The sequence below is a fragment of the Ursus arctos genome, unplaced genomic scaffold (genome assembly GCF_023065955.2).
Source record: "Ursus arctos isolate Adak ecotype North America unplaced genomic scaffold, UrsArc2.0 scaffold_29, whole genome shotgun sequence".
NCBI lineage: Eukaryota > Metazoa > Chordata > Mammalia > Carnivora > Ursidae > Ursus > Ursus arctos.
Genome location: NW_026622974.1, coordinates 34,778,304 through 34,804,613, shown reverse-complemented (window position 1 = coordinate 34,804,613; position 26,310 = coordinate 34,778,304). Strand labels below are relative to the sequence as shown.

General features: G+C 40.4%; 1 pseudogene; it reads right to left on the bottom strand.

Moving 5' to 3' along the window:
• Positions 1 to 24,127: 24,127 nt before the first annotated feature.
• LOC113261332 (L-lactate dehydrogenase A chain-like) lies at positions 24,128 to 25,364 on the bottom strand (annotated as a pseudogene).
• Positions 25,365 to 26,310: the final 946 nt, after the last annotated feature.

Here is a 26,310-nt window from a genome sequence, read left to right as displayed (position 1 = left end):
CTGGCCAGATTTCTACACACTGGCCAGTTTTCACCTATGTACGTCATTTTTTCTTTTACTTTCATACCAAACCCAGCCAAGTTTATCAACACACACTAATCCGTTCATTCTTTCTAACTGTTTCCTACCAGAATGCCACTTCAGTAAGCAAATGATCTGTTTTCAGCAATATTGCAATTTTCCCAAATGTTTGGCCACAGTATAACACTGACTGCCATTCTTCTGGCATGTTTAGTTTCTTTGCTAATGCCATTTATTTTGTGTCACAGTAGCCTCTTGCAACAAAAGTATTAATTTCCAAATTAGGCAGGATAATTAACACTGCTGTTGGTGCTCAACAAGAATCCCAATGTAAAAATATCAGGGACTTAACCTATTAAAAGTATATTAATTGTTCTCATCACTCTAGTATGGGTCTTCCGGGGGATCTTTTTCTACATAGTCATTTAGAGAACTAGATTGACAGATGTATTTCCCATCTTCAACACATGGCTTACAAGATCATTTTGGGCATCAACATCCAGCAAACAGGTTGCTGGAGAGATCCCACTGCTTCCTGTATTTAACTGGCTAGAACTCACTTGTGCGATCTTAGTTAATTGCAAAGCAGGGTAAAAAATGTGGTCTAGCTATGGATCTGTGTGTCCAAGAGGATATTTCTGTTTCTAGGTTTGATTAACATACAGCACTGACTCTGCCACAATATCCTTGAGCTTCTGTCACCTTATCGGTGAAATGAAACCGTTGATAACCTATTTTATAGGGTGTTGTATGTGAATGCGGTAGTTTATATGGGCTACATTTGAAAAGTGGGAATACTCCTACTTGCCCCCTCCAACCTTCTCTTCCTCCCTTCCTCCCCACCCCCACCTTTCTTTACAAAAAGTAACTTCAATTGTGCCCTTCAAATTAGTGAAGTTAGCGCTTGGTGATCTTATTCTGTGTACCCTATGATCAATGACGTTAGATAGTAGCTGGTATTAACTCAATAGTCAAATTTGTTTTTGCCACTCTTTTGGTGTCTTTCTTCCTTTAGCTATACTTAATCCAAAAAACTTGTTAATTTTTATCAAACGGACTAGGCTTTATATACTGCAGCCTTCTGATATATGGGTATTAGAGATGAAGAAGGCCTTCATGGTCTTGTCTTAGAGCATTGGATTTTTGTCCTCATCAAAAATCATTAGAGTCCTGGAATACAAATGGTCTATAATTGAATCACCAAGACTTTTATTAATTTATAACCCAAACACTGAGGATAATGATCATCCCCAGATCATCGCTCCAGATATGTCAGGCAGCTTCTGGTGATAGGCTGCAAGAAATTACTATCTTCTCCCAGGGTAGGTACCAACATGTCAAGCTCCTTAAACTAATACATCATGATAATCAGTGCTTTAAAAAAAACCCAGCAACACTGAGTGCTGCATAATGAAGACACAGAAACACTGGAAAGTCTCGGCGATGCTTCACCCTAATTGTCACACAACTGAAAGCCTGGGATCCCCCAACAGCTAGCATCTGCTGCTATGGAAACCTTAATGTTCCATCATCTGAGAGATTAAAAATTGAGGCTATTAATGGACTTGACAGTAGTTTGCATGTTTCATTAGTAAAAAATGCCATTATTCTAGGGCTTACGGGAATTGGATTTTTGGGTGATGTGTTTTATTCTATATTAAAATGGTCCAGGCATAATTTGAATGGTATAACAAAAGAAAGGAAACAACTGAGGAGGAATTAGGACAGTTCGGTGAATCAATCCTTCCTCCTCTCCCTGATCTTCCCCTGCTGGCTGATTGTTTAACTGGGCACAGGTGAGGTTTGGAGGATGGGCAGGAAATGAGAGCGAAGCCAGTTTCAGCCTCCATTCAATTTCAGTGCAGGTTCTTTATGAATCCCAGGCTCTTTTGTTTGGGAGGCAGCATAATTAGTGCAGTGTTTGGAAAACCAAGGATTCCAATCCATTACTGAGTCAGAAAAGAAATTCAGGGAGTCTCAGCATTTATTAAAAGCAGAATGGAAAAGGATAAAAAGAAAAATACTGAAAGGTATTCCCAATTGTTAGGATAAGTATTATCTGTAAAATTCTTTCTACCAGTTTACAGGATAGTAGTACTTTCTACTGTGAGTCATGGCCAAAAAAAGTTTGAAAAACATGGTTAGAGTGCATGATTAAGAGGCCAGGCTATGAAGCTTGGCTGTCTGAATTTGAATCTTGATTTTACCACCTGCTAGCTATACAAGCAAGTCATTTAACATCTCTGTGCATCTGTTTGCTTATCCATACTGCAGGCATGATAGTAGTTGAATCGGAAGGTTGCTGTAAAGAGGAAATAATTAAAACAATACGAAGTGCTTGGAATACATCTAGTGCAGAAAAAGTGAGCAAGTGAGAGTTAGCTATTGAAAAACGTCATTGATTACTTGGAGAAATTACATTTTTAGATCACTGAACATGTCTATCTTTTCGCATGTATATTTGTAAAATAAGGCCAATACTTGCCAGTTTAGAAAAGCATCATTCTAAATTGTCCTTTTAAACCACACAGTACATCACATCACTTGCATTGCTCTTAATACCATTGTGCCGGTTTTATTCCTTTCCCTTGATACCAGAATCATAATGGGTTCTACTGCCTCATGGGGTCCTTAAAGAACTGTTGTGAAGACAAATGCAAATATTAAGGCTCTTTTTTTCTAGGAAACAAAAAAGTTTTTAGCCCAATTTCCCCTTAAAGGCTGCATCATATCTGAATGGACCACTAGGGTACTATTTAGTGCATCAAAACATTAATCCACTAAATGGTGCCTGAAAGGTTAATGCAGCTTCTGAAAATGACTGACCTGCTCCCAGAGGCCTGTCCTAGGAGAACAGGGTTCTCTAAGACAGACATGGGGCATTGTTCTGGAGAACCAGTCAGAGGAGAGCAACATAAAGTCCGGGAGACAGACACATGGACTCTGCTGGTAATGGCACCTTTGGGATCTGAGTCTAGGGGTTGCTTTATTTCCTAAAAGTAAAAGATGTCTAAATGGTTCCCAGCGTCCTCTTTTAACTGAGTGACACTTTGCTAAATGGAACTTACCTGGGATAGAGGTGTTATGAACACTGACAAATGATGATAGATTTCTGTGTTTGAAATTCTTTGCCTTTACCCGATCACTAGATGGGGGGAGTTAACTCAAAAGGACAATCACTTTCTAATTTCCACGGGTGTAGCGTAAGTACTGATCAGGGGATCTGGAGCTCAGAGAAACTGGAAGGGAGTTAGAAGGGGGTTTGTGATTATAAATTATTTCATTTCCTGAGCACTTACTAGATACCAGGCTCTACAGGGAATGCTTTATACACGGGAACTAATTGAATACCAACCGTGGCTCTGTAACGTAGGAATTATTTCTCCTATTTTCCAGATGAGGAAATTGAGGCTTTGAAAAACTATTGAATAATTTACCAAAAGTTAGAATGCTGGTACCTACCTAGCACTTGCATGTCAACGGCTGATGATAGAGCCTTCAATCCATTCATTTCCATGCTTCTTCACTCTCCATCACCTATCTACCTGTATCCTCACTTCTGTCCTAAGATTCTAGGCTACTTTTGAAGATTCACTGTCCTGCACAAGCCCTCACTCTTGCCCATGTCTCCTCTAATATATTCAGCTGGGGAAACTCCAACCCTGGTTAAACACAAACTTCTGCCTGTTCCAAGGTGGTCTTTGAGCAGCCCTCCATCATCCCACATATCCAGTTCTTCCAAATGATATATCTCGATCTTACTCGAGTATAGAACCAGAATTCGTCCCATTGTCTGGCTCTCCATTGCTGCCACCTGAGACTGAGCCACCATCACCTCTTGCCTAACTGCTGCCATAGGATTTAAATAACCCCCTTGCTTCCACTCATGCTCCCTACACTATACCCTGAACAGCAGCCAGAACAGTCTTTAAAAATATTATTCACCTCATGTCCTCCCTGTGCTTCAAGCCCTCCAGGGGTCTGCCATTGATTATTGGATAAAACCTAAGGCCCAACGTGATCAAACCCCTGTTGCTTTTGGACCTCAGTTTGAAACATGCTTCCAGCCTCATGAAGCCCTAGCCTCATGGGCCTTCTTGTTCCTTGAACACTCTGCACTTCCTCCTGCCCCAGAGCCTTTGCAGCTGCTGTCTGCTGCATCCCACAGGCTCTTTTGTCAGTTCATTCCATACCTGGCTCCTTCTTGTCTCGGTTCAGATCTCACCTCCTCTGAGAAGCCCTCCCTGGATACTTGGTTTAAGGGGCTTTTCCTGTGGTAAAGAGAACAGAATGGCACAGAGAGCTAGTGGCTGAGATGAGGCCAGAGGACGTTTTCTCCTTCTGCTCCCACGTTCTCCCCACTATCTGGTGCTATCTCCAAAGTTTTGTTTTGTTTTGTTGGAAACATGAACAACCTGGTTCAAATCTTTCAAATTATCACTTTGATAAGAGATTATAAAATTTCAGGAGCACACAGGCCGAATTTCCTTCCTTGACTTCTTGGTATTGTTGCCTGGGCTGTTGACTGTGCACTGGAGGTCAGGCCTGCTCCCACGGGCAATGTGGTGGGTCGGCTGTACAAATACATGTAAATACTGTTCCCAGTGCTGTGTAGGGAGGAGAAACTTGGTGCCCCACTGAGGCATCTGCAGTTTTTATATTCACAGGGTCAACTATTATGTCATAATGACCAACCATGCACTTTATATGTACATAATAAAAAATGAATGCTACCTTTTATCAAGGGTCTGCTCTGTGCCAGGTGATTTTACCTATATTATCCCTAAGGTTCCAAGAAATGAAAAAAATCATGTTCAGGTTCCCCGTCTGAGTGACGCCAGAGCCTGTGTTCTTTCTGGAACATATGTTGCCTTTAAAATAATATATGTATTTGATGACTTCCCTTTAGGCATAATTTGCAATTAATGCTTTCCATCTCTCTGTGCCACTCCTTTCTCAGTCCTAGCATCCCTGACATAACTACCCCCACGGCTTTTCCCTGTTTCTTAGCTACTCAATATGTAAACCTCACAAATGTGTTACTTGATATGGCCCACTTTGAAGTATTAAGTGGTTGAGGGGAAAGGTGGGTTTTTAAAATTTCACTAGGGAAATGAAACTTAGTCACGTTGAGGAGGGACTTTGGCAAGAGGATGGGGGAGAAGGAGACTTAACGCTTGTCTCTCCATAAAGACCCTCAATAAATGTATGTGTCCCTACCACATCAGTGGCCACCTACTTCTACTTACATGCGAATTCTTTCCGAACCATCTACCCACATCCTTGTCTGAATCCAGCTGCACCTGAGCCTACAACTGTATTTCTCGTGTGAAAGTAACCAGCCCGATTAAGGATTAGCTCTGTATCTTACTTTCATTAACACAGATTCTAACCGGAAGAACTAACTGCTTCAGGCCTAATATCAGGACACAGTTTTGGTAATGTGTGTCTAGTAGCTGCTAGACATCTGAATGAATATTCTCCTCACATTGGTCCTCAGTGCTTTTTGAGTACAAAAAAAATATTTAAGAACTAGGTAGGAAAAGTTTGTGACTTGCCTTTTTTTCTGCTCCTGACTGCATAATGAGGCTGTGCTGCCTTGCCCCTGGTCTTGCTTTCCAAAGGCTGCTTTATGTATCTTTTGGGCGATAATCATTACCCCTTATCATTTTTCTTGGCATGGTTTTTATTTGCTGGGGAAGCTATTCGAAAGCTTCCCCACCCTACTCAGTGACCCAGGTAGAGAGGAGGGTATTGACACCTCTGCAGGGCTCATTACCAAGACAGCAAACTGGAGGCATTGATTAGGAGCCTGGATGGAGTGGCGTTTTAGAATTCTATTGCAAACATTAGAGTCCTCTCATTTTAAAAATCCTTTTAAAAAATCCTCCATAGAAACTTCTAATAGACTCTGTGGTGGTGTTTGTTCCAAGGTAAACACGAAACTTTGCTGAAGCAAAATCAGCTACCAAGAAACCACAAAAAGTGGGCAGGAAAGAGAACCTTTACATTTGTATCTTCCAACTGGAGGTTGAATTAAATTACCTTGATGACCCTTCAATTCTGATTTGATCGTGGGTCTGAGTCAGTGTTAGTGTCTGTGCTGTTCACTTGCTGTCCCTCAGCCCCACGCCTGCCCTTCTCTGCTCAGTACTGCTGGGGGCAGTAGTCTGCCGGCTGCACTCCCTGGCCCCTTTCTGTCCGGGGCTTCCCATGGGAGGCACTGGTGGAAAACCAGAAGGCAGCAGGTACGGAGATTCTGCCTCGGGCACCAACTCCATGGCAGGGACTGACAGCTGCTGGTGGTTTCTGGGGATGGGAGAGACGATTGTGGGCTCCCCGGCATCACATCTGCAGGCGTCCAGTCCAGCCGACATGCCTCTTGGGCAGTTCTGGCCCCAGTCGTGGTGCTTTTCATCTTGGCCGTGGTGGCAACATCTCTAGCAGCAAGGCGGCAAGGGTGAGCCGGCAGGTGCCAGCCCCAGGCACATCACCGGCTTCCTGGTCTCCAGGTGTCCTGAATCCTTCCTTTTCCCCTCTGCTCACCCTGCCAACGCCTTTGTAGTCAGTTCCCTCCATCTGAAGTCCTCAGCGTGGTTTCTGTTTTTCTGATTGGATTCTGACTGATAGATTTATGAATAAATTACTTCAACACTTCTTACATTTGGTTTCTAATTGTCATCTAATGGGGCTTTTATGTAAACATTTGTGGTAGAAAATTAAAATCATAGTAGTAAATGATAATAAAAATGGCTAACCTTTATCATTTACTATATGCTGGGTGCTGTTCTCAGCCCTTCAGATCTTATTTAATCCTCACAATGACTCTGTGAGATACATAATATTTTTATCCCCTTTGATCTTGAGGAACATAAAGGTCAGAAAGGTCAAGTAGATTGTCAGTGCCCACTACCACACAGGGGGGGGAGAGCCAGGATTTGACCTAGGGCCACCTGACTCTATAGCCTGAATTCTTAATCATTACGGAATATTGCCCCTGGCCGGTCTATGTTCTAACTCTATGTACTTACATATCGTAGACAATGAAGTCTTTGCTTAAACCACAGTCTTTTATGACAGGTTTTGCAAATGTGCACCTTGAAGTCACTTCAGACATTGGATAATTCTATAAGTAATGTAAAAAATGTAAATTCTAGACCCTTGTAGATTCTAAGCTCGTGTGGCCAGAATTGGTTACCTACCATGTTCATCACTTATCCCCGGCACCTGGCATAGTTTCGGTCACATCTGAAGCTCTAATATGTTTATACAATCAATGTTTATGTAATAAACAATAAATGATATAAAATAAATCACACATACCATATACAATAAATCAATAAATCAAAGCCTGCCTGGGCTTGAATGTGGTTAATTTCCCATAGCCAGACAACTTTTTTTTATTGCTAAAAATTTCCTTTTGGAAATAGGTAACAGGCAAAGAAGGATTTTTTGTTTTGTTTTGTTTTTTAAGAGTTTATTTATTATTTGACAGAGAGAGAGAGACAGCCAGCGAGAGAGAGAACAGAAGCAGGGGGAGTGGGAGAGGAAGAAGCAGGCTCCCAGCAGAGCAGGGAGCCTGACATGAGGCTTGATCCCAGGACCCTGGGATCACGCCCTGAGCCGAAGGCAGACACTTAACGAGTGAGCCACCCAGGTGCCGTGGCAAAGAAGGTTTTAAGTTCATTTTCTTAGCCAGAATATAACACAATCAAAACTCAGGAGGGTACATTTTCATAAAGGCAAAAATATGTCCCAAGAACATCAGGGATGAAAAATAGAAAATTACTTTATGATTAAATATTATAGTTAACAGTTTCTTCTAAACCCATAAGCAGTGTATAAACAAAGTAAGGAGATAAAATGATTCTAAGATGTAAGAGAAATCTGGCAGGTCTTTAGGGTTAGAGAAGAGGCAGTAAGAACAAACTTGACCCCTCTCTACTTCCTTGGGAAGGAAAGTGTACAACATTGAGAATGAACAGGTGCGACAAGGCTGGAGCCTTTGCAAGTTAGCTTCAGCAAGACCATGAAAAGACAGATGCGTTAGGGGAGTCACACACTGACACTACATTGGGAGGGAGATGAATGGGGTACATGTGGGACTCTAAACATGATGTCCTATTGAGCTGACATCCAACTTGAGCTGGTCAAGAATTCAGGCTCTATTCTGAGGACTTTGCCAACAAAAGGGTATGTGTAGGTCCTAAGTAAGGAATGTTTGTGCAGTAGGCTTCTGTGAAAAAAGTAGATAACATTATCTGATCTATGGATGGAGGTGGAGGGAATGTTTCAGATTACTGTATGAGCCTGGGTCCATCAAAATTGCAATCCAACATCATTAAATTGGAAGAAGTAGCTTATCAAATTTGGGTGAGTGGGATCAGTCTAGCCCAGATACAAGCAAAAAGAGGTGCAGTGTGTGTAGGGAAGGTAAAAACAATAACAAAACCATGAACGTTGATCTGCTCTGCTATTTATTGTCACTGTAAGCCTGCAAGTTTAAACACTCCCAGTGGAAAAATACTCTTCCCTGAAAAAATTTTTGCTAGCTTGAGATCTAAACGAGCATAGCAGTTACTGTTGTATTTTAAATATATAATGTATATAATACATATAATATGCTTCAAATTTGCTCTTTTTAAAAGACTTATTCCTCACTGAATATTGTGTTCTCCTTGTAAATTACTTTAGAGAACTGCCAGATGTGAAGTTGTCCCCCCCCCCCCCCGGCACATGAGACTCAGCTCCATGTATTTGTTTCAAGTTTGTAATGATTTAGAATCATTGGTGTTCCCATCTGCTGTAGTTCTTTTTTTTTTTTTATGGATTTTATTTATTTATTTGACAGAGAGACAGCGAGAGAGGGAACACAAGCAGGGGCAGAGGGAGAGGGAGAAGCAGGCTTCCTGCTGACCAGGGAGCCCAATGCGGGGCTCAATCCCAGGCCCCTGGGATCATGACCTGAGCCGAAGGCAGACGCTTAACGACTGAGCCACCCAGGTGCCCCCCATCTGCTGTAGTTTGTATCTTCACACATTCCTGTGTTTAAACTGTGGGTTTTAAAGAATAGTCATAAATACAACAAAACAGAACTTGAATTATTTCAATTCTGTTATTTTATGTGACTACTTGAAGTTTTTATTTGTGTTTAATATTTTTAAATTTGCAGAAGCTAAATCTCAAAAATAGAAACTGTAATGCTAATCATTCATGACAAACCAACGTAGATATGTTTTTCCTTTTTTTTCCCCCAAAAATATCTTGAGTAAATTGAGATCACAAGAACACAATCCATTATTTTCTTCCTTTTTAGAACCGAATGTTCATCCATCCATCCATTTGTTCACTTCTAGTATGATTATGTTTAATAAGATGAATAAAGAAAAGAATTCAGTCTACATTTCTTGACATTATTTTTGTTTCATGTCATAGTTAATAGTGAAAATAATTTTGTCATATAGAGGAAAAAATGTTTTCTGTGCATCAAATGTGCTAGGGATGTCACTGGTTGGAAATCTATGAATTGCTGTTGAATGCGTGGCGGCCCTCTCCAAATTGTTATTGCAAATGAAGCCCATGAGACCCTGGGAAGAGAAATGCTATCAGTTATGTCCACCCTGTGCTTGTTAACTGACTCCTATGATAGGGAAGAAGAGTAGTGCTGGCCTGTGTTTTGAACCTTCTTCCATGTCTCATGAAATTCTTGATGATCTATCCACTTAAGACATTTTGGTGAATCCTTCTAGGTTTCCTTTATGATATGTAGCATTTCATTCAGAGAGACTTTCTTCAAATGGATATGATATGTGTTAGCAGTATGTTCCTTTTCATTCTCAGAACTAATGAGTTAAGGACAATTTGCTAAGGGTGTGCCGTCAGTGAAGATTTTTGAATTGGATACCATGTAGAAGCTAATAGTATACTTGTTAATTATCTACAGTTTCCATTGCTAGGAAGAAAATGCTAAAGTGCAATAAAGAAAAAAAGATTTCCTTTACTCAAGTAAACATTGGCATAGCAACCAATGGACTTCCTGTTTTCTTTCCCTTCAGGATTTATAGGCAAAAGTTTTCGTTTTGTGTTGCGGAATAAAGCAAAGGTAGTAAAAATGAATTTGTTGCATATGATTTAAAAAAAAAAACTGGAAAAATGTAGGCACATCGTATCTGATATCTGAGTTAGAATTTGGCAAGTACAGTGAGAATAAAGAGGTTTAATACAGAAATTAGGGCTTCCAGGAATATAGGGAGAGCTGAGTGGGTTCTTCTGGTCATGCTGATCTCCTTCTTGTACACGAGTGACATGGTCACATCTGTGGGTTCTGTAGTAAGTAATCAAATCCTTAGTGACCACAGGACTCAGACCTACTACAGCCATCTCTTCAACAGGAGGACACAAGCACCACCAGGTTATCAGAATAATCTGGCCAACACCCTCCTCCCTGGATACTGTTTGGGTGGTCGCTGCCAAGACCTGACTCTGTGATTCTTCTTTTTCAAGACTTCATGGCTGACCAACACCTCTCTTAAGTGACACCATCTTTCCTCTAATGTGCAGTCTTTAATCAAATGATCACCCTGTTGATTCTAGATTTTACCCCCAGTAAAACTGTGTGGGCCATTTTGCATTGATTTTATAATTTCACACTCAGAGGACAATCTTATAATTATTATTTTCTGGCAATTTATTATTACCTACCAACTACAGTGACCATAGGGAAGTTTGCCGATCAACCAAGGGTTTTATGAATCTCTTCTCAGTGCACTCACTTCTGAATTTATAGACAAATACAAAGAATTGGAAAGGGTTCAGAGGGAAGCCATGAAGATGATTAATGAATATGAGAATGAAAATATGGAAAGATCAAAAGTACTGAGGAAGAGAAAGCTGAACATGAATTTAATAATAGTATCCAAAAACACTGGATTGTTAAACATAAGAGACCAAATTATTTTGCAACATAAAGGAATTAGGCTTGACAGAAAGAAGAACTTCCTTTTGGTGAGAAATGTGAACCATGAATGGCTACCAAAAAATAATTAAAATCTGCTCTGCAGAGTTTGAAAAATGATATATTTTCACTTTTTATAGACTGTAGTACTTTCTGAAGGCAGAGAAATGGGCTACATAACATTTCCATTTTTTTCCAGATCTGAGATACATGGGTTAACTTTCTCAGGAGTAGGGTAATGAATCCTTCCACAAGGATTGTGGAAGTGAACCAAGAACTAAGAACTTCAGGTGGTAACTCAAACTAAATTACAAAGAAATTCCTTTTTTTGTGCCCTGGTTTTAACTTCTTTTTAGCAAAACAACTCTCTGAGATACTGTTAGACCACCACATACTAACATGGGCATGTGCAAATTTGCATACGATGTCTAGGTATTCATGGACTCCCTACAGCCTATACAAGGAACCCTTTAAGGGTCAAGTTAATACATCCTTCTTCAGAGGAAATTTATTCTTTTTTTTTTTTTTTTTTTTTTACTGGCTGCTTGTAGTTTATTTTCCACTTGGTGCAAGGCACAGGGTTACAGGGTGTCAGGAAGGCTTGCGTGTGGCTTGGCTAGTAAAGAGAGGGGTTCTCTTAACTTCCTTTTCGGTATGTTGCTATTTTGATATAAAAGAACCCAACTGCTGCTGCTTTTTTTTTTTTAATTATGTTATGTTAGTCACCATACAGTACATCATTAGCTTTTGATGTAGTGTTCCGTCATTCATTGTTTGAGCATATCACCCAGTGCTCCATGTAATACGTTCCCTCCTTAATACCCATCACCAGGTTAGCCCATCCCGCCACCCCCCCCTTCTCTAAAACCCTCAGTTTGTTTCCTGGACTCCATAGTCTCTCATGGTTCGTCTCCCCCTCTGTGTCCCCCGCTTCATTTTTCCATTCCTTCTCCTAATGATCTTCCTGCTATTCCTTATGTTCCACAAATAAGTGAGATCATATGATAATTGTCTTTCTCTGCTTGACTTATTTCACTTAACATAATCTCCTCCAGTTCCATCTATGTTGATGCAAATGTTGAGTAATCATCCTTTCTGATGGCTGAGTAATACTCCATTGTATATATGGACCACATTTTCTTTATCCATTCGTCTGTTGAAGGGCATCTTGGCTCCTTCCACAGTTTGGCTATTGTGGACAATGCTGTTGTGAACATTGGTATACAACCCAACTACTTCTGCTTGCTGCAGCCTGCCTAGTCTGCGGGAGGGGAGGGGAGAGGAGGGGAGGGCTTTCCTGGGCCTCCTAAACCCTGCTGGTGGCCACTCAGGACTGGGGCCTGGCATGGGCTTTGCCATGGCTTTCCTGGTAGCTTCCAGAGCCATGTCACAGGTGATCGTGCGGCTGGAGGCCTGGGGAGATTCGGAGTGTTCTGGAGACTCCAACACTGTAGCCGTGAATGAGAGAATAGACTTGCCCCAAATGAAGTTCACCCACCAGGGACCTGGGTCAGCCCTGGGGAGACCTGGGTGCTGAGGGATGGCGTCCGCAGGGTACTCTGCACCTAGGCTGGGGCTCTTAGTGGAAGTGGAACCCAGCTGGTTCCAGTAATAGTCATGGGTGGCCACGAGCCGCGGGAGGGGATGGCTGCCAGTCTGCTGCTTGTGGGCTGGTGAAACCCTCGGTGGCAACCCCTTGCGGGCTTTGGTGCACAATCACAGGTGGTGGGGACCCTGATGCTAGGCCATGGAGCCCATTTACAGAAGAGACCACACAAGGCCACTCCTCGACCAAGGCATGGGCGGGGTCTAGAGGACATTTATTCCTACCTCAGATATGGCCAATCCCATTTTTATAGAAAATTCCTTCTGGAATATTCTTGGTATCATGAATTACCCTCACACCACAGACAATGTCTGACTTGCATACCTCTTTTCTTTCTCATCTTCTTCTCTTTTGTTCCCCTTCCTGTTCTTTTCTCTTAAGTGTCACACTTCCTTCCCTGGTCTTCTCCTTTGTTCCTTCCTTTCTATCAAGGTCTCTTAGTTGCCCCCAGGACATAAGGTAACAAAAAGATAGACTATTAAAGCCCAGAATCTGATTAAAATTACATGTTAAACAAAGATCACTTAAGTCCACTCGCATGAGTTGGTCAAAGTCCTTAGTGTCACTCATACTTTATAGTTACCTGTGAAGGAAGAGCTGTTTGTAAGCACAGACTAGAATCCGGAAATGATTGTTGTGCTCCTGGGATTCTTCACTTAGAAAAATCTGAGAAGGGGGACCTGGCTGGCTTGGTGGGTGGAGCATGCAGCTCTTGATCTGGGTGGGGTTGGAGGTTCCAGCCCCACCTTGGGCATAGAGATTACTTAAAAATAAAATCTTAAAAAAGGAAAGTCACTTAGGGAAAGCAAATTTCTCAAACCTCTCCACTTAATTGGAATCAAATTCCCTTAGAAAAGTTTGCATGAAAATCCAAGGGGAGATTAGGGTAACACTCACACTTTATCCCTAACGTTTTTTTTCCTGCCCTTTCCCAAGAATGAAATTATGTGAGAAATCATTTTGCCTCCTTATATTACTTTGCAGAATTTCCACTTCTGTGCAGCCCTTTCTCCTTTGCTGGTTTCTCTTTGAGGAGCTGTTATGGAAGCCATTTTCCTGTGGATCAAGGACAACACATTCATTTAATACTTAATCAGGGGTTTATTCATGAAACTCACCTTCCCCAATTTCATAGCATTCTAGTGCTTGTAGGCCAGAGATGTCCTCGAAGGGATTCAGTTTGAGGAAAATCGTGCCATAAGATAAACTCTCTGGAAATCTGAGTATTTATTTATATATGAGATCTAGAAGACGAAATAATACCAGTAGACATATTTGGAAGATTTTCTCCTACTTTTAACTTAAAAACATCACCAGAACGAAGTAAAAAAATTTAAATTTTAATTTGAAGTCTTGACCAAGCTTCTGTTTTAAAGCTGAGAAACAAAGAAAAAATAAGCTATACTTTTCTTTTAAGCAGTGAGCTTGATTTACAAAGTAATCTTTTGTTGAATAGGTACTCAGATAATTTTAATCTAAAGATGGCAAAGTCAAGGGGATGGCATTTCTTTCTTTTTTTTTTTTTAAAGATTTTATTTATTTATTCGACAGAGATAGAGACAGCCAGCGAGAGAGAGAGAGAGAGAGAGAGAGAGAGAGAGAGAGGGAGAGAGAGAGAGAACACAAGCAGGGGGAGTGGGAGAGGATGAAGCAGGCTCATAGCAGAGGAGCCTGATGTGGGGCTCGATCCCACAACGCCGGGATCACACCCTGAGCCGAAGGCAGACGCTTAACCGCTATGCCACCCAGGCGCCCCCGGGGATGGCATTTCTTATTGAGATGCTGTACTACCTTTTTTAACTTATTTTACTTTTTTTAATTGAGGTATAATTGACGTATAACATTATATTAGTTTCAGGCATATAGCATAATGAATGACTGGATATTTGTACACATTGTGAAATGATTACCACAATAAGTCTACTTAACATTCATCACCATATAATCATATTACATTTTTAAAGTTAGCATCAGATTGATTAGGGCCTGACCTATTTCAGTTGTGAAGTATTTTCCATATCACCCCGTGTTATGGGCAGCATGAATTCCATAGCTTGCTATATTCCCCTTCTAGGTTGGGCAACAGGGGAATCCAGAATTTACTATGTAGTTTCCCTTATCCCTATGCAGAACCTTGAGGCATTCATTTCTGTTAACTAACTCTTCTGGGCTTTTCTTTTTCTTCCTTTCACTTTGCTCTATTTCTCTATCTTTAGAAAAGAATCTCATTGTGTTAGTAGTAAGTCCAGAAATGACCTGAGATCTGTGTTGTGTTAAGATAGGGCATTAAATAAACAACACAGATAATTTTATGATGATATAATCTTGAAACTTAAAATTCAAGAGGAAATCAACACCTTTGAAAAATGAGTGAGTTGACAAGTTCTATTTCAGAAAATGTTTGTGATTCAAGTAAATTGGACCAACCCAAAGTTTCTGCATAGCTCACCACAATTAAACCCACAGCAATAAAAAGTATTTTTCCAAGTCCAGATTTATGTCATACCAACAGGTATGTTTGGCAGAACATCATCTGTAAGTAGTTATACAGGATTTGTAACAAAATTCCATGTTTTCCCATTTCTTAGGATTTTAGGTCTGAATGGTCTATAAAATAGGGAAACTATATAGTGGATCTTAAATATTTTTTCATGGATCTCGGTCATGGAAGAATTCTTTTTGGTAGCACTTAAGTTTCCCTGTTGCCATTTCAGGTGGAGCTCTCTAGTTTCTAGAGCCGCTGCTGTTTTTGTGGAAAGGGTGGATAATTCCCTGGAGAACACAGCGTGGAGTGGTTGAGTAGAGACGCTGGCTACACAGCTGTGGATGCAAGCTGTGGTACAGGGCACACCACAGTTTAGGAACGAGTTCACTTATTTGTTGTAAAAGAAGAATTTGGGAGGAGAGGGTACTTTTATTGAGCAAGGTATGCAGGATTCTTCCAACCATAGCATTTTTTTTTTTCTGTTGTCAACATTTGGCTGCTATTTATGTATTTTTCTTGAGCTTAAACAATTTTCAACTTTGAATTTCTTCTCATAGCTTGGGAATCAAGGAAATGATTCTTTTCACAGTCACTTGACTTTTCTTTGGCAGATCCCATGGTATTCCAGAAAGTGACAAAGGAGAGGGAGCATGAAGAGTTGAAGGGAATCACCCAAGAGGTTGAAATGAGCAAAGAAACTGAGTTTCTTGTATTTATCCTTGGCCCCTGGGTGATGGGAGAACTTTTATTTCTTGAGAATCTAGCATTTTAAGGGATTCTTTAGATTATGGTTAAAGCAATTATAAGTTTGGAGCCTGGTTAAACTTTAAAAATAAGCCTTCTGCTAAAAGACATATAATCTTTTCCAGTTTCTGAAATCTTTTGGTAGAATCTTAGAAGTACTTTTTCCCATTATGTTCTGTCTTTTCCTTTAAAGAATACATTAAATGAACTGAGTTCTGGAAAATATAAGGTGCCAAGTAAGATCACAAAGAGAGGTAACCTAAGGTTCCGTCCAGATAAGAAAAATTAATAACTGTGTCCTGCCCTTTTCCTAAAGGATGCTGGGTGTCCACAGTTACTCTTGTTATGTACTGGCCATAAGACAGCAGAATGTAGGGAAATGAAGCAATAGCACAGTGGGTGGTGGGCTTGAAGAATATGATAGGAGGACTGCATTTGGGAGCTCTGACATTGGACAGATTTGAGGTTATTTTGGGAAGTTACTTCCCCTCTGTCTCCACTTTCCAATATGAAAACATGTCCTAATCTGTAAACAGCAGAATGATACCATTAAATGTAGTTAAATAAAATACTGTGTAAAAAGCGGAATTCACTCACGTTTTTTTTCCCTAATAATTACAATGGTTTCATATATTACGTTAAGATTCCTGATCTACTTGGAGTTTACTCTTTGTATGGAGTGAGGTATGGATCTAATTTTATCTTTTGCCAAATGACTACCATTTATTAAAAAGCCAATCTTTAAAAAATTTAAATAAAAACTCAGTCTTTGCCCCACTAATTCAAGATGCTCCTTTATCATATGTTAAACTTTCATATGTCTTTGGATCCATTTCTATTCTTTTTCTCTGGTCTCCTTTGTCTATTCATGTGCTCATACCATAATATTTAAGTCATTGAAGCTTTACCATAGGGTGTGCTTTAGGTAGAGATAGTTCCCCCTCACAGTTTTCTTTTTCAGTGCTTTCCTGATTACTTGTTTGTTTTTACATGAACTTTTAGTTATCAACTTGCCTAACTTCATAAAAAAGCTGGTTGGTATTTTATTGGGATTGTTGTAAATTTATCAGTTAACTTGGGAAGAGCTAATGTCTTTATAATGTTGAGTCATTCTATTCAAGAACAGGGGAGGTCTCTGCATTTATTCTACTTTGGTGTCTATCAGAAGAAATACCACTGATGTTTTAATCCAAAGAAGAGATTAATGATGAAAGATTCAGGGCCCAAGGAGTCACTAGGCACCACCATCAAACATGACATGATGATGATTGCCTCCTTCTCAGTATCCATTCAACTAATATGTAGTGAGCATTTACCTACTAGATGGTAGACTTTATGCTAGGTCCTGTGGATACAAAAGTAAAACAGCTGGTCCCTGCCCAGGAGGCACTCACAGTCTAGTGGGAGAGACTGGTTATTAAATTGAGGGTAGTGATTACTCTTCCTTTCTGAGGACAGCCCAGTCCTTTCACTGAGGAGAACTAGATTCAGTGTCCATGAGACATCAAAGAGGATGTTGAAATTGGTTGTATGAAACCTAGCTGGAAATTTGTTTCTCAATTTCATTTATGCATTCAATAACTTTCGTCTATAACTGCATCTTAGAAGATAATTTAAAAATCTCATTGTAGAGTATTGAAGCCCTTCTTGTTCATGCATGTATATCCAGTGAGATATCAAGTGGAATGTTGAAATTAGTTGACTCCAACAGCAGCTGGTACACAGCAAGCTTCTCTTCTCAAATCACTTTATTTTCCCATGGTCATTAATAATTTGCCTAAAAAGGAAACAAATCCTTAAAGACTTATATTACTCTCCCCCAGTTTTTCTACTAGTGCTTTCAATTTAACATTTGGCTAACACTTTTGGGGGGTAATGGCAACATTGGGTATTGTGTTTATACGCTTTTAACAAAATAGAGTTTCTCCTTCAGCTGAGCTAATAGTCCATTCGAAACTTTCTTACTGTGGCTCCTTCAAGATTAATTCAATCTTATTTTAACCCTATGGAGAATCAAGCAGAATCTTGTGTCAAGTGTGACCCTGTGGGAAATTAATTAACCCTTTCAGGATTGTCAGTATTCCTGGAAAAAAGACAATTTACTTTCTGAGCTGTTTCTGGCCAAATATCTAGAATGAAATTCTCAGTCATATTCTCTCATTAGGGAACAATTCTAGGTTTCAAAATGGAAATAAGATAATGATAACGTGGATGCGTGCTTCTAACTGCAGAATTAGAGGTAGCAATTGCTGATACTTGGGAAAGGGGATGTGGTGGGAGAAGGGAGGTAATCGTAGGCTTTTCAATTTTTTCTCACCTCAGCTTGAAAGTAAAAGGAGACATGTTCACTATAGCTTCTTTTTTTAAAGATTTTATTTATTTGAGAGAGAGAGAGAGAGAGAGAGAGAGCGGGCAAGAGTGGCGGGAAGGGGCAGAGGGAGAGAGAGCGCCCCGATCCCAGGACCCCAAGATCATGACCTGAGCCAAAGGCAGACACTCAACTGACTGAGCCACCCAGGCATCCCTCACTATAGCTTTTCAAAAAGCAAAGACTGTTTCTTTGGGGAATCCTAAAAGTCCAAGAGGGAAAGGGATAGAGGGTAGTCTGAGAAGACTTTGAGAAGGAGAAGCAGGCAGCTGCTGTTCAAACATAAGCTGAAAGTAATCTCACATGGCATTTGCTCAGGTAACTCCTAGAATTTTATTAGTGGGTTGTTTTCTTTTTCTTATTGATTTATCCCTCCTGTTTTCTGCACAGCACTGTAGTCACTCAGTTAAATCCATTAATTCCCCATCCTCCATACCTACCCCACTGGGAAGTCTCCAACCCCTTCCTCCACCCTCACCTGCACCTTTGCTCTATCGTGTCATTCTGCAGTGGTGCCACGGGAGATTTACATGGGTTCGAAGGCTCGGTGGTTTATCACCATCCTCAGCGGCCTTCACGGCTGTTATATTTTGTTCTTATCCCCACTTGTCCAAGAACATGTTACATCCAGAGATCACCTAAAATCACTGGTCAAACCAATTAAGTTTTCTTCCAGTCTTTCTTCCATCAAATAAGAGCATTCCAAAATAATAGGCAGCACTTACATAATGACACAATTTATGATCAGAAAATTTCAAAAACGTAAGAAAGTGAGGCTACCATGCCAAAGATTCATTAACTATTGGCTGACAAGCTGGGAAATGTGAAATATGGAATGAAATAGGAATTTTCCCATTTAGTCTTCTTATAATTATATAAGATTAAAACATCTTTGATCTTTCTTCCTTTCTTGTCGTCTTGCTTATTCAGAGTGTTTGACAAGGTGCCAGCAGGAGAGGAAGGCATGCCACGGTAGCCTGCCAGCAATAACTGCTTTCCCTTTCACTCCTGCCAGTGTGGACAGAACATATCCCCACCCCCACCCCATGTGAATCTTCTAGTGAGAACAGGAATTTCTCACCACCATTTAGGGGCCTCTTGGCTGACCTAGAGGTAATGTTTAAGCGTCATCCAATGCAACCACAGCCACCAATGCACTTCATAGATGAATTTCTTCTGGTCCTTAGACTCCTTAGCCTCTCCACACCTGGTCACTTCCATTTCATTCCTTGTTAAGACTTGGCAGAATAAGTTATTAAAAGGAACATTTCCAGGGGTGCCTGGGTGGCACAGCAGTTAAGCATCTGCCTTCGGCTCAGGGCGTGATCCCGGCGTTATGGGATTGACCCCCACATCAGGCTCCTCCGCTATGAGCCTGCTTCTTCCTCTCCCACTCCCCCTGCTTGTGTTCCCTCTCTCACTGGCTGTCTCTATCTCTGTCAAATAAATAAATAAAATCTTTTAAAAAAAAGGGGAGCATTTCCAGATTTACTTGTTGTATCTCTGCTCCCTTCCCTGCAGTGGTTTCAGTTTTGTATTTTGAAAATGTCATGCAGAGAAAACAGAGGGATTATGTATAAACTGATTACATGAAATGCTAATGTTTAATATTGATTCCATCCCCTCCCCTGCAACCTTCACTTCCCCCAGAGATTCAGAGTTTGGGTTTTCATGTTGGACTAAAAAACAGAACTATGCAATAGTTATCGGTACTTACTGGTTCATTGTCTTCCGTGGATTTGGAAGTTACTACACCTTGAGTCTTAGAGCAAGCGTACTCTGATTTAATTATTGTAATTCAGGAAAAACCATGCTTCCAATTGACAGCACTGGCCACATACCCACACCAGTTCTAGCCCAGGGAGAGGTGGAAGGGAGAGAGCAGTTAGAAGGCAGGAGAGAGACCCCACTGTGAAACGAACACTTCGTTGCTAAGAGAAAAAAAATGACTTCAAATTTTTTCCTGACCCACTTTCTCTCCTACTGGGACTCCAATTATATTTGTGTGATATTATCTCACAGTTATAGATCTTCTGATTTAAAAACATTTTTTCCTTTTTATTTCAGTTTGGGTAATTTTTTTAAAAGATTTATTTATTTGAGAGAGAGAAAGTGAGTGGGGGAAGGGGCAGAGGGAGAGGGAGAGAGAGAATATCTCGAGCATACTTAGTGCTGAGGACAGAGCCCAACATGGGGCTCAATCTCATGACCTTGAGATCATGAACCTGAGATCATGACCTGAGCTGAAGCCAAAAGTCGGACCCTCAACCAACTGAGCCACCCAGGCATCCCTGGCTTGGGTAATTTTTTTTTTTTTAAAGATTTTATTTATTTATTTGACAGAGAGAGAGAGACAGCCAGCGAGAGAGGGAACATAGGCAGGGGCGTGGGAGAGGAAGAAGCAGGCTCCCAGCGGAGGAGCCTGATGTGGGGCTCAGTCCCAGGACTCTGGGATCATGCCCTGAGCCGAAGGCAGACGCTTAACGACTGAACCACCTAGGCGTCTTGGCTTGGGTAATTTTTATTGACTTTTTTGAAATTCACTCATCCTTTTTTTTCTGCAATATCCAATCTCCTGTTAAGCCCATCCAATAAATTTTGACTTCAGATATTGCATTTTTAAGTTTTAGAATTTCTGTTTCGTTATTTTATAGTGTTTACATTTTTCAGAGAAAATTCCGTTTATTTACCCACAATACACATTTTCTTGTAAATTCTTTGACAAATCTGTAATAGTTGTTTTAAAGTTCCTGTCTACTAATTTCAGTAACTAGGTTATCTCTGAGTCTATTTCTATGTCATCCAAATTTTATCTTATCACATTTTTCTGCTTCCTCAGATTTTTGAGAGAGAGAGAGTGTGAGCGTGAGTGCAAATGTGACAAAGGAGGGAGATTTCCAAATATTGCGAATGAAAGAACATTGGAGCCTTTTGATCTTGAGCTAGGAGGGGTTGACTGAACTTTCAGATGTATTGGATTCACTTTTGGCCCTGAAGTCTGATTACTGTGTATGCCCAGGACCATGTGATTGCCTTTTGCTCACCAGCCCAATCATCCAAGAAAGGACTGGCTGTTTCCCCCTCACCCCACAAAGTCTTCCTATCTCTGACAGTTCACCTGGGGCCCTGGATCCAGGTATAGAAGCTGCTGCCATTCTCTGCTCACCTGTGATAGGCTCATTTCTCCCTGGAATATAGTTTATCAAGGCTTCTTCACTAGCCTCATAGAGAAGTTTCGTTTTTATTTTGTTTTGTTCTTTTCTTGTAGTTGCTATCAAAGCAAAGGTCTTGTGCATCCTTCTACATTCTAACTGGAAGCAGAAGTCTGAGCTACTTTAATTCAACATTTATATACCCTAGTAAAGGACACAGGACAGCGAGGAATATCTATAAATTCGCCAGAGAATTTCTATGGCATCAATGGCTTCTGTTACAAAATAGAAAAAAAGGTGGAAAGTGAAATTTCTTGAGAAGATGTCATTTATAATTATCTTTCCAAATGAAATGACAGAGAAATGCAGAGAAGGGGATGAATAAGCACCATATCATTAAGTGCTCCACATCACCAGATCAGAGAGTATAAAGAAACCACATGATTACAATCACAGTATTTTAGAGCTAGTAGAAAACCTTAGGTGGTCTAAAGTCCAGACTCCTTACTTATAGACAGCAGTATGTTTTGGGGTTCACTTGACAGATTGAATGTTTGTTTTGCTTTTTCCAATGTGTTGGACAACCTGTGACTAAACATCGGTATTTCTTGCCCAGACCTATAATGAAAGTCAGTCCTTCCTTCGTTATCACAGGAAGCATGTATCTTTTCCTGAGCTCTCAATTTGAAGTCTTTTTTTGTAAAACATCAAACTTAGACCTTATACCTTGGGGGAAATTTACACCATCTCTGCATAATGGAAAACAAGTTGTGGTAGGTGATGGTATCATCTTTTGACAAAAGGTAACACCACGACTTAGTTTATCTGAGACAGGGCAGGGTGAAGGATCAAGGGCATTTTGTGATGCATATGAATCCTTCAAGGTATGTGGGATATAGAAAAATATGTTAATTAAGAATAGACTTCAAACCCTTTAATACTGACTCATGGGCTCAGTGACGAAAAATTAATGCTTTGGGCATGTAAAAACTGAAATTAGAACTCATAGGAGTTGAACTATTTATCCATAGTCTGAGGACTGATGTCTCTAATGATTCTTATCAGAATATAGTCAACTACTTTGTTTGGTTTTCAGTTTGAGCTGGGGCTCGTAACCTTGCTTTCTTAGGTAGTGTTTCTCAAAAGTTCTAGGAAAAGGTGCTTGAGAGTCATCTTTGTGTTCTAACAGATCGATAGTTATTTCCCAAGGGAATTTCATAGTGCCAAACAGCTTAAATAATTCAACCAGAAATAGCCAAAGGAGAAAAGAAAAAGTGTACCAGTTGGCTCAACATGGAATATAAGAGAAACAGAGAACTTGGGAGGTGTGTGTATCTTTAGGGAGGAAAAGAGTGAAGTTTATGGTTGATAGAAGAGCATGGTCTATGGTTGGTTACATCAACTGTGATATGGAAGATCATTCTTTCAGAAAATAATCTGTTCATTGAATATGGCCAGTGCATTCTTTGGAATTTATGGCACTACCATAAACCAAACAACTGTGCACATTCTTCCTTAGTCTCTCACAGAAAAGGTAATTTCATTATTTTAAGAACTTTTAAAAATAGAGATTAAACTCTGTTAGCTTTAGCATAGCTCCCAATGGAGATGATTTGGAAGAGACTTAAAAATAATTTTGATTGCTTCCTCTAACCATTTCCAAGGGTCTTAAAGGAACCTTCGTAGTTTGCTGACAAAGTGAATTAAGTGTAGAAATTTTGTTTTCAGACTGTGTTCTCTTATCTTGAATTGAGCTGTGGCTCCTTTTATTTGATTTATTTGATTTTGCTTTATTTATGGTTACTATTTTAATTTTAAAAAGATAGTCTTACCTTCCCTTTTAGTGGTGAGTATTCCAGACAGCGTTGCCATAAGGCAAAAGTGGGAAATGGGAAGATTTATGATGCTGCGATTTGTATTTCAGCATTTTGAGGCACACAAGGAAGAGGAAAACTAGCCCCCACTTCTTCCTACCGCTGACTGCCAGTGCCCTCTTTGATCAAACTCAGCCAGAAACCAGATGGTACCGAGGCCTTTGAAATGCAAAGTACAGGGGTCAACATCCCACCCTTACATCCCACCTGGGACAGAGCAGAGTGAGGGAACACAAAGAATGACTGAAAGAAACTATGCCCAGGATCAGCTCAGAGCCAAATTCGTAAGGGATCTTATCACTGAATGACAATATGGCATTCGTAGTAACATAAATATTGCTTAGCTGGCATCAACCAAGAGCTCTTGCTATATACTCACTTCACATCCACTATTCTGGGAGAGTTTATTTAAAATGGGAAGATTTATTTATAAACAAGGATTTTCCAGCAGGATTTAAAGAAAGATAATTAAAGATTAGTAGTCATCTTTGTTTTGCAATATGTATTTATTTTTTCACTGTTCAAAGTTTATTTAGAATTTTAGTTGGTGTGACACATGGATAGTTGGTTGCATTGTTTATATATGGATCTTTCTTTTTACATTAAATGGCAATGTATACTATATTCTGATATATATTAGTGCACAGTACATGCAGTATTGAATTTATACATGGGATCGCAGCATATGATTGGTGAAAAAGCTGGACTGGGCATGATGAGTGAAGGAACCAGGAGTTCCGTGACACACAGTAAACACACATCTGCTTTGACGGGCAGCCACAGCAGATGCTCTCCTGGCAGCGGTGCTACTTCACGTTGACCAGCCTAGGACTGCACCAGGTAGGGATCATCCAGCGTCGGGATATAGCTGCAGGTGTTTGTGAACCGTTCCTGTCTGTAACTTTAGGAAACTGATGTTTTCCCTAGGCTATTTCAGTATTACTCCTTGGGTAATAACAGATCAGGTAACAACAACAACATACACAACCTCCAACTAAAATCCTGTCGTGGTCTAGTCGGTGAGGTGGCGCGCCGTTAGAAATCCTTAGAACTGCAACTCCCTGGGATCCCGCAGGTGTAGGTGTGCTCTCCTTCAAACGGGCCTCTTCCTCAGGAGTCAGAGTCACCTTCACAGCATCTGAGATTCTACTCCATCCCAAGATGCAAGGAACGCTAAGGAAGACATCATCTTTTATTCATAGGGACCCTTAACCAGGGTGGAAATTGGATGCACCTGCCTAAGAGTCTTCGTTATACTTTCTGCCAAATCTGCCACACACAGTCCAATGGCCCACGACATGCAGCCTTTCAGCTGGCTCACCTTGTAAGCACTGGCAACCACCTGTTTGTGGAGCCCTCTCTTTATTCTTTATCTGCATCAGTGCCTAATTCAGGGTGCAGATTCTTCAAGGAGACACCAGCAACATTGGCTCCACTCGATACGGACACACTAGAGTCTCCATGCTCTCTGAGGACCCACCTACGAGGATAGCTCAATAGGCAAACTCCCAGCCTTTCCCCCAATAGGTAATGGAACCGGGCTGGATCCAGATTGCAACCACTTCCAATAACATGATTTTGGGGAAAGACACTTATCTTCCAAGCCACATAGGTCAAGATATCCACTGGACTGGAAACAACCAGCAACTTGCAGTTTGGGCTGTATTTTACAATGTTACGACATAGCCTTTTGCTATTGGCATAGTTTTTTATTTTACTTCTACCACACTTTTGAGAGCCACATAAAAAATTCATATATATTTATATAAAATTAAATATGAATATATTTTTAAATACATATAATTATAAAAAGTGTTTATAGGTGCACACACATGTCAAGTCATATTAAATTGAAAGGCTATCCTATATGTCCATCTCCATGTAAAGGTCAGCCCGTGATACAAGTTCTGTTTAAGGCTATGACTAAGCTCCACTTTCTCCAGAGCATGACAGCCCAAAGAGAGCTTTTCTTGACCTTCTATTGACCTTCTTATCTAAACTACTCACCTGAGATTCATATATTGGTAGGTATATTGCCTTATATTGCTGTCTTATATCATTTTTAAGCTCTTGAACATTTGGATAGTCACACATTTTTTTCTCTAAGAAGGTTTTATGCTCACTAAACACTGTATCCTTTATACTTTTCCTCAGCCCCATGTATACTTTTGCCACAGAGTTGACCCTCATTAATCAGGGGAATGCCTGACCCTGCTAATTCACTGAATTTCTAGCTGGAACCCTCCTCAGAAAATCTGGGCTTTTAGAATTGCTAGTCTCCCAAATCCAGAAGAGTGTTATTCTCTAATAAAATATATAAGGATATTTTTAAAAATCAGAAAACAGTCAATGGGAGATAAACTCCCTGTTTTCAAGGCTGTCTGATAGAGTTGAAAGGGTAGTTCCCCTAAGAAATGCCCCATCCTCCTGAAATAACTCATCAGTTCCTCGGCTGGTGGATCATCCACCGTCACTGTCTCAGCAGCGTTAGCAGAAAGTTGCTTTTTGGCAGTCCCCCTGTTGGGCCCTAACAACCTGGCTCCCACTACAGTATTTAACTGAAAATCTGTAAAGTCTTCTTCATAAAATCAGAAGTGCAACCTAATACCTACTTTATTTTAGTTTACTTTATTGTACTACATGGTGTTCTCCAGAGAAACAGAACCAATAGGATGTGTGTGTAGGTATGTGTGTAAATATACATCTATGTGTGCATATGTTTATATATGAGATTCTAAGGAGTTGGCTCGTGTAATTTTGGAGACTAGCAGGTCCAAAATCTGCAGGGTGGGCTGGCAGGCTGGGGACACAGAGAAGAGCCTATGCTGCAGTTCAAATCCGCCATCTGCTACAGAGTTCTTCTCCTGCTCAGAGGAGTTAAGTCTTTTGTTCTGAAGGTCAGGCCTTGAAATGAGTGCATGAGACCCACCCATTATGGAGGACAATCTGCTTTATTCAGAGTCCACCAATTTAAATGTAAATCTTATCTAAATCAATCTCTCAGAAGCATCTAGAATACTGTTTAACCAAATATCTGGGCACCATGGCCCAGCTACATTAACACATAAAATTTGCCATAGCATTGGGTTTATTATTTTATTTTAAC